Below are 6,476 nucleotides of genomic sequence, written 5' to 3'. Positions count from 1 at the left end.
GAGAGGGTTGTGATGGGGTAAATGAAGGCAGAGGAGGATTGTTCCTGCTGGGTTTTCTTTGTGTTGCTCTGTGATCCTGCTGGAGGAAGCATCATTTGAGTTTGTTTCAGTGTCTTGGGCTGGGCTGAGGTTGTGACCCTGAGTACAGGGATTCCTGCGCTTTCTGCTCTTAGCCCCTCAGGGAATGGACAATGGAACAACTTCAGAAATTGGATAGAAAGTAGCCTAAGAAAGTGTAGCATAAGTGAGAAGAAAAACAGTGTCATCACCTCCCTGGTGGTCTAGTGGTTAGGATTTGGCATTTTCACTGTCACGGTCTGGGTTCAATTCCCAGTCAGGGAAAACTGACTGTAAACCAAAACTGCTTCAGTTTTTCACTTACAACATAAACAAATCCCTGGTATTTTCCTGATTCCCCCCATCTTCCCAGTGTCTCCATAGCAGGGCCGGCTCTAGGCACCAGCACAGCAAGCAGGTCCCTGGGGCGGTCAATGGAAAGGGGAGGCTGCAGCAGCAATTCGTCCCTCTCAGAGCGAAGGACTTGAGGCCACAAGCGGCAGAGGTAGAGCTGCAGCTTTTTTTATTTTTTTTCCACTTGGGGTGGCAAAAACACTGGATCTGGCCCTGCTCCATGGAAGAGAATTTGTTAAATCCCAGATGAGTGCAGTTCTATCAGTTCTCAGCCTAAATCCTTAGGTCTTGATCCTGAGGATCCTGGGGCCATTTCCCGCCTCTCTTTCATACAGAAGCACAATTTTCCTTGCACAGACACAGGAACAGCAAGATCTTTCTCTGTCCCTTGTGCAAAGCAGGGGGCCAAATTCCATGGAAACAATGGACAAGCAGGGGGCCCTGGGCACATCCAGCCCTGGCCGTGAGATGTTCCCTCCCCTCTTTCTTTATGCCCCTGTTGTTATTTCATGGATTGTCTGGGATGGGGGAAAAGCTGAGTTCACTCCAGGTGGAGGGGAAAAAGGACCCTGAAAATCTCAGGCCCCAACCCCTGCTACCAGGATCACCGAGGTGCTGGGGATTTGAGTAGGAAAGGGACTGTGTGAATTGTCAAGGTGGGGAATGAATAACAATCTACAACTAGATCCACCTCATTAACCACTGACACAAGCTAATCCTGCTGCAGATAGAAGGGAAACTGGGAGTGATTCTTTGCTGCTCAGCCATGGAAACAGTGACCCAATTGCACTGCAGTGAATGTGCTGGGGAAAGCTGGACTTCACAGGCAGGTGGTAATAGCAGATCCTAGAAACACCTGGAGCTCCCCACAGCACTTCTGACTCCAGGGTCAGGTGTTGAGCGACTCACAGCGCCCCTCCCCTCCCATTACCTTCCAGCAGGGGGTGGCAGCACCCCCCACCCAATGCAGGGGAGAGGGCTGAGTGTATCTCTGCACCCTGAGCCCAGGGCACCCACTCTCTCTGCCCCACACATCGAATGTGGCCCTGCTGCACAGTGACCCTAAGAACCAGCAATCTCCAGGACAGCAGGTTTGCCCCTCAGAGCAGGGAATGTGTCCCCCATGCTGCTCTTAGGCCACTGGGTGCTCTGGAAACAGGAGGGATCTGAGTGTAACCCAGGGGTCAGCAACCTTTCAGAAGTGCTGTGCCGAGTCTTCATTTATTCACTCTAATTCAAGGTTCCGCATGCCAGTGATACATTTTAACATTTTTAGAAGGTCTCTTTCTATAAGTCTCTAATATATAACTAAACTATTGTTGTATGTAAAGTAAATAAGGTTTTTTAAAATGTTTAAGAAGCTTTATTTAAAATTAAATTAAAATGCAGAGCCCCCAGGACTGGTGGCCAGGACCTGGGCAGTGTGAGTGCCACTGAAAATCAGCTCATGTGCCACCTTTGGCACACGTGCCATAGGTTGCCTACCCCTGGTGTAACCCATAGCAAATAAAGGCTATCTGGGGATGTAGCTCAGTGGTAGAACACATGCTTTGCATGTATGAGGTCCTGGGTTCAATCTCCAGGTTCATTTTTCACCCTGTGGCTTTGCTCATGCCCAGAGGGGATGTGGCCCAGCAGTCTCCCTGCAGGAGCTTCAATCCTGCGGAGTGAGGGGCAAGTGCCAATTGCATGGAAGGTCTGGGGGGGTTTCTGCTCCTAAGTCACCTCAGTACATGTAAGATTCCCACCTGCTGTGCTGCTGGGGACAAGGGTAGATGAGAAGGGAGAATCCTCCAGCACTGGAGGGAAAGGTCCCATCTGCACAGACTGAGAGGCCAGGAAATAGAGGGGCAGTCAGTGCTCAGAGAGGAGGGAGGTCAGTGATTTACACCCACCAGGGGACACTGTCTTTTTGAGGTGAGTGCAGCTTGCTTGGGATGGTGCTGACGATGGACAGAAAAAAGGCTGGAGTCAATGACTGATGAGACCACAGAAGGGGAAGGGGAATGGCAGCCCCACAGAAGGTCCTGGGTGCTCAGATGCCCCAGTTATTGCACCCTGGCCCATCACAGAGAGAGAAAAGACACAGCGGGACCCAGCTGCCCTACAGTGATCCCATGGACAAGAACCTGGCTGGGAGTGGGGTGAAGGTTCCCGCTGGGCAAAGGGGAGCTGAAATCCCTCAGTGTCCTGGAGTTTAAGCAATGGAAGCTTCAAACCCTGCACGGGTGTGGGCTGAGGTGCATCAGCAGAAGGTTGGGCTGGACAGGGGCGGCAGGTTTGGATAATTCTTGGTGGCGCCCAGAATGGGACCAAGTCCTGCCACACCCCACCCCACCCCGACACAGGACCAGCTTTAGGCCGATTCTCCCAATTCCCCTGAATTGGGCCCCACCCCTAAGAGGGCCCCGTGCCCAAGCCCCGGTACCGTGTACCAGCAAGAGCCGGTTCGCCGCACTGGGGTGGCCCGGCTTCCCCAGGGGGCAATTTAAAGGGCCAGGGGCTCCCAGCAGGGGCTGGGATAGGGCTGGGGTAGGGCTGCGGGGTGCTGGGGGCTATTTAAAAAGTCCACGGTTCCCATTGCTTCTACCACCCCGGCCCTTTAAATAGCCCCCAGAGCCCCGCCGCTTCCCCAGGGCTCCCACAGCTATTTACAGGGCCGGGGCGGTAGAAGCAGGGGAGCCCTGGGCCATTTAAATAGCCCCCAAGCCCCGGGCTGCTGCTGCTACCCCGGTGCTGAGGGAGGGAGGAGGGGGCATTTACTGTACAGGGTGGGCTGTACCCTCTGTACCTGCACCCCCTGCCTGCAGCCAGCCCCTGCTGCACCCCCTGCCCTGCCTGCACCAGCCCCTGCCCCCAGCCAGCCCCACACCTCCTGCCTGCAGCCAGTCCATCTCCAGCCAGCCCTGCACCCCCTGCCCTGCCCGCAGCCAGCCCCTGTCTCCAGCCAGCCCTGCACCTCCTGCTCACAGCCAGCCGCTGCTGCACACCCTGCCTGCACCAGCCCCGCACCCCCTGCAGCCAGCCCTGCACCCCGTGCCCTGTCTCCAGCCAACCCCTGTCGTACCCCCTGCGGCTCTGCCTGAAGCCAGCCAGCTCCCCACACCCCCCTGCCCGCACCAGCCCTACACCACCGGCCCCGCACCTCCTGCCCTGTCTCCAGCCAACCCCTGCTGCACCCCCCTGCCTGAAGCCAGCCAGTCCCGCACACCCCATCTCCAGCCAGCCCCGCACCCCTTGCCCTGCCTGCAGCCAGACCCTACCTCCAGTCAGCCCCTGCCCTGCCTCCAGCCAGCCCCATGTCCACTGGTGCCTGCAGTTCCCAGGGCAGTAACCCTGCACACCTGCTTCAATGAGGGGGGCAGGGAGCAGCTGGGACCCACACATGTGCACACCGTAGGGTGACCAGACAGCAAGTGTGAAAAATCGGGACAGGGGGTGGGGGTTATTAGGATCCTATATAAGAAAAAGTCCCAAAAATTGGGACTGTCCCTATAAAATCAGGACATCTGGTCACCCTAGCACACCCCCGGGGAGTGGCGGGGACCCACACATGTAAAACGGAGCTCGTTTCTAGTTCAGGCCCATCTTTTTTAAAAAGAACTTTAGGTAGGGTTAACATACACCCGTATTTTCCTGGACATGTCAGGCTTTTTGGTTCTTAAATCACTGTCTGGGAGGAATTTTTAAAATTTAAAAATTTAAAAATTCCTCCTGGGAAAATACGGACGCATGGTAACGCTATTGGTACAAAAAATACATACTGTGGCACATCCCTTAAATCAGAACTTTTTATAGGTAACCGGTTCCTAAGGAATGGAAGTCTTTTTTATATATACATATATATATCTATATAAATTTTTAGTTATCCCTGCCGTGGCCCGGCCGAAAATGACTGCCCAGAGTTCGAGAACTGTCCCTGTTCTCATTGGACAGATGGGGAGACGCCTGAAGTACAAAGAAGGGAAGTGACCTTCCCAAGGGCCTACACAGCAAGGTGGTGACAGAGCCAGAAAGAGAAGCCAACAGTCCTGACTCCTGTTCTAATGGACAAAAAAAAAAACAGAGAAAGGGATAGAGCCCAGGAATCGAGATGGTGGGGAAATTTCATTGAAACCATTTCTGTCAGAAAATCCCCTTCAGACTAAACCAGTTTGTTTCTCGAAATCAAAACAAGTGAGATGAAAGTTCTTTGCAAAAATATTTTGTTGCAAAACAAAAGCATCTCCTGTTTGTCACAGTGTGTTAAATTGTCTCGTCGCACACAAAGAGGAGACACTTAGATCTCAAACATTAGATAAGATGCTTCAGTCTGAGCTAAGTAATTGCTGCTCTTAACAATTTCAAAATAAAAAAATACAAATCAAATAGACTATTTCAGCTATTCTATTATGTCATAATCTGCTCAGAGTAAATGTGATAGGACACCTCATATTACACACTACTCCTAGTGACACTCTCCAATGGATCCCCACCCACCGAGAGGTAGGTAGGAGCGGATCATTATTATCCCTACTTGAAAGAGGAAGAAGCTAAGGCTGAGACAGGAGAATTGACTTGTCTTAGGTCACACAGCCAGCCAGTGGCAGAGTTGGGAATAGGACCCAAGAGCCCTGATTTTCAAACTAACCATCAGATCTTGAATTTCAGACACTGAATGACCTGAATAAAGTGCTCTCAGATGAGCTCCAGACCAACACCAGTGCACAATAAATATTCAGCAAGTATTTGAGGAGAACTGCAATGTTAGAGAGAATCATGAACTGCTCAGAGACAATTAATGCAGAGAAGCAGCAAAATCCATCAAACATATGACTGGTTCTGACTTATTTCCTTGGGCTTAAAAGAGAACAACAAGGACCTGAGTCTCCTCCTGTCAATAACCCCTGCTCAGCCAATCAGGTAAAGACTGAGGACGGGAGGCTGAGGGTTCTCAGCAGGGAGCCTAAAGGATGGCCCAGGTCACTGGTGGGATCATTGCCTGAGCACTATTTCAGCCCCACACTTTCGGGTGGACCTCCCACAGTGGGAGCTGCAGAGCATTCCCCTGAGACACATATGCACACCCCTCCTGGTGTTGGGAGGGGAACAGGAGAAAGGACAAAAGAAGCAAGAGACAAAGAGAAAGGAGGGAAGGATGGATGGAGGAAAAGGTGAAACCAAAAGGACAAACCCTAATGACCCCTGTGATTCTAAGGGACAAAATCCCAGGTGCACAATAAAATTCTGCCTCCTTAAGCTCGTGTTTTCCATGCCTAGAATTCAACTGTCACCAGATGGATCAGACTGAACAGGTTTCAAACCTCGAGGAGGCTCTTACCTTCTAAACAAGGACGGCTGTTTTCTAGTAAAATCAGGAAAAGGGAAGGAGAAAACTCGAAAGAGGTTCCTCCTGGCACTCACGTACGTGAACCCGAATACTCTCTCAGTCCTCAAAGAGAGACCTGGAGAAGGAGACTTGCTGAAGCAAAGCCACAGGGGTCTCTGAGGTTTCCCTGGCCCCTCGCCCCTGTCCTGCCTGGCTGATGTCAGCATCTCTCTGTGAGGTCACCACCTCCCCACCACCTTTGACCAATAGTCTGAGGTCCTGCAAAAGGCCTTTGTGATGTCACTGCCACACCCCTCCCTTGCTGTGCTAATGTCCTGCCACTGGCCAGGCACTTTGCAGGTTTGAGCTGCTCCCTGTGGATCACCCCACTCAAGGAGCGTTCGTTCTAGGAAGCAAGCCGGCTAGACAGGAAAACAGCAGACGCTGCTCCCAATGCTACACTCAGTTTTTCAGAAATTAGTCGTCTTTATGGCCAGAAGAGACCATTAGAGCATCTAATCTGACCCCCCTGCATATCACAGGCCTCCTGTATGACACAATAGCTACTTTTGGGGCAAACACATTCCAGAAAAGCATCTAAATGACATCAGGAGATGGTGAATCCAGCACTTTTCTTGGTAGCTTGTTCCTGTCGTGAATCATCCTCGCTGTTGAATATTTGTGTCTTATTTCTAATATGAATTTGTCTCTTTTCACCTTCCAGCCACTGAGTCTTGTTATGCCTTTCTCTCGTTGA

General features: G+C 51.7%; 1 non-coding gene across 1 annotated transcript; it reads left to right on the top strand.

Moving 5' to 3' along the window:
• Positions 1-270: 270 nt before the first annotated feature.
• On the top strand, positions 271-342 carry TRNAE-UUC. The gene has a single exon. It is a non-coding gene; the product is annotated as a tRNA-Glu (tRNA).
• Positions 343-6,476: the final 6,134 nt, after the last annotated feature.

Source organism: Mauremys reevesii, linkage group 12 (genome assembly GCF_016161935.1).
Source record: "Mauremys reevesii isolate NIE-2019 linkage group 12, ASM1616193v1, whole genome shotgun sequence".
In the NCBI taxonomy this organism is placed as follows: domain Eukaryota; kingdom Metazoa; phylum Chordata; order Testudines; family Geoemydidae; genus Mauremys; species Mauremys reevesii.
This window is presented reverse-complemented; position numbering and strand designations above follow the sequence as displayed.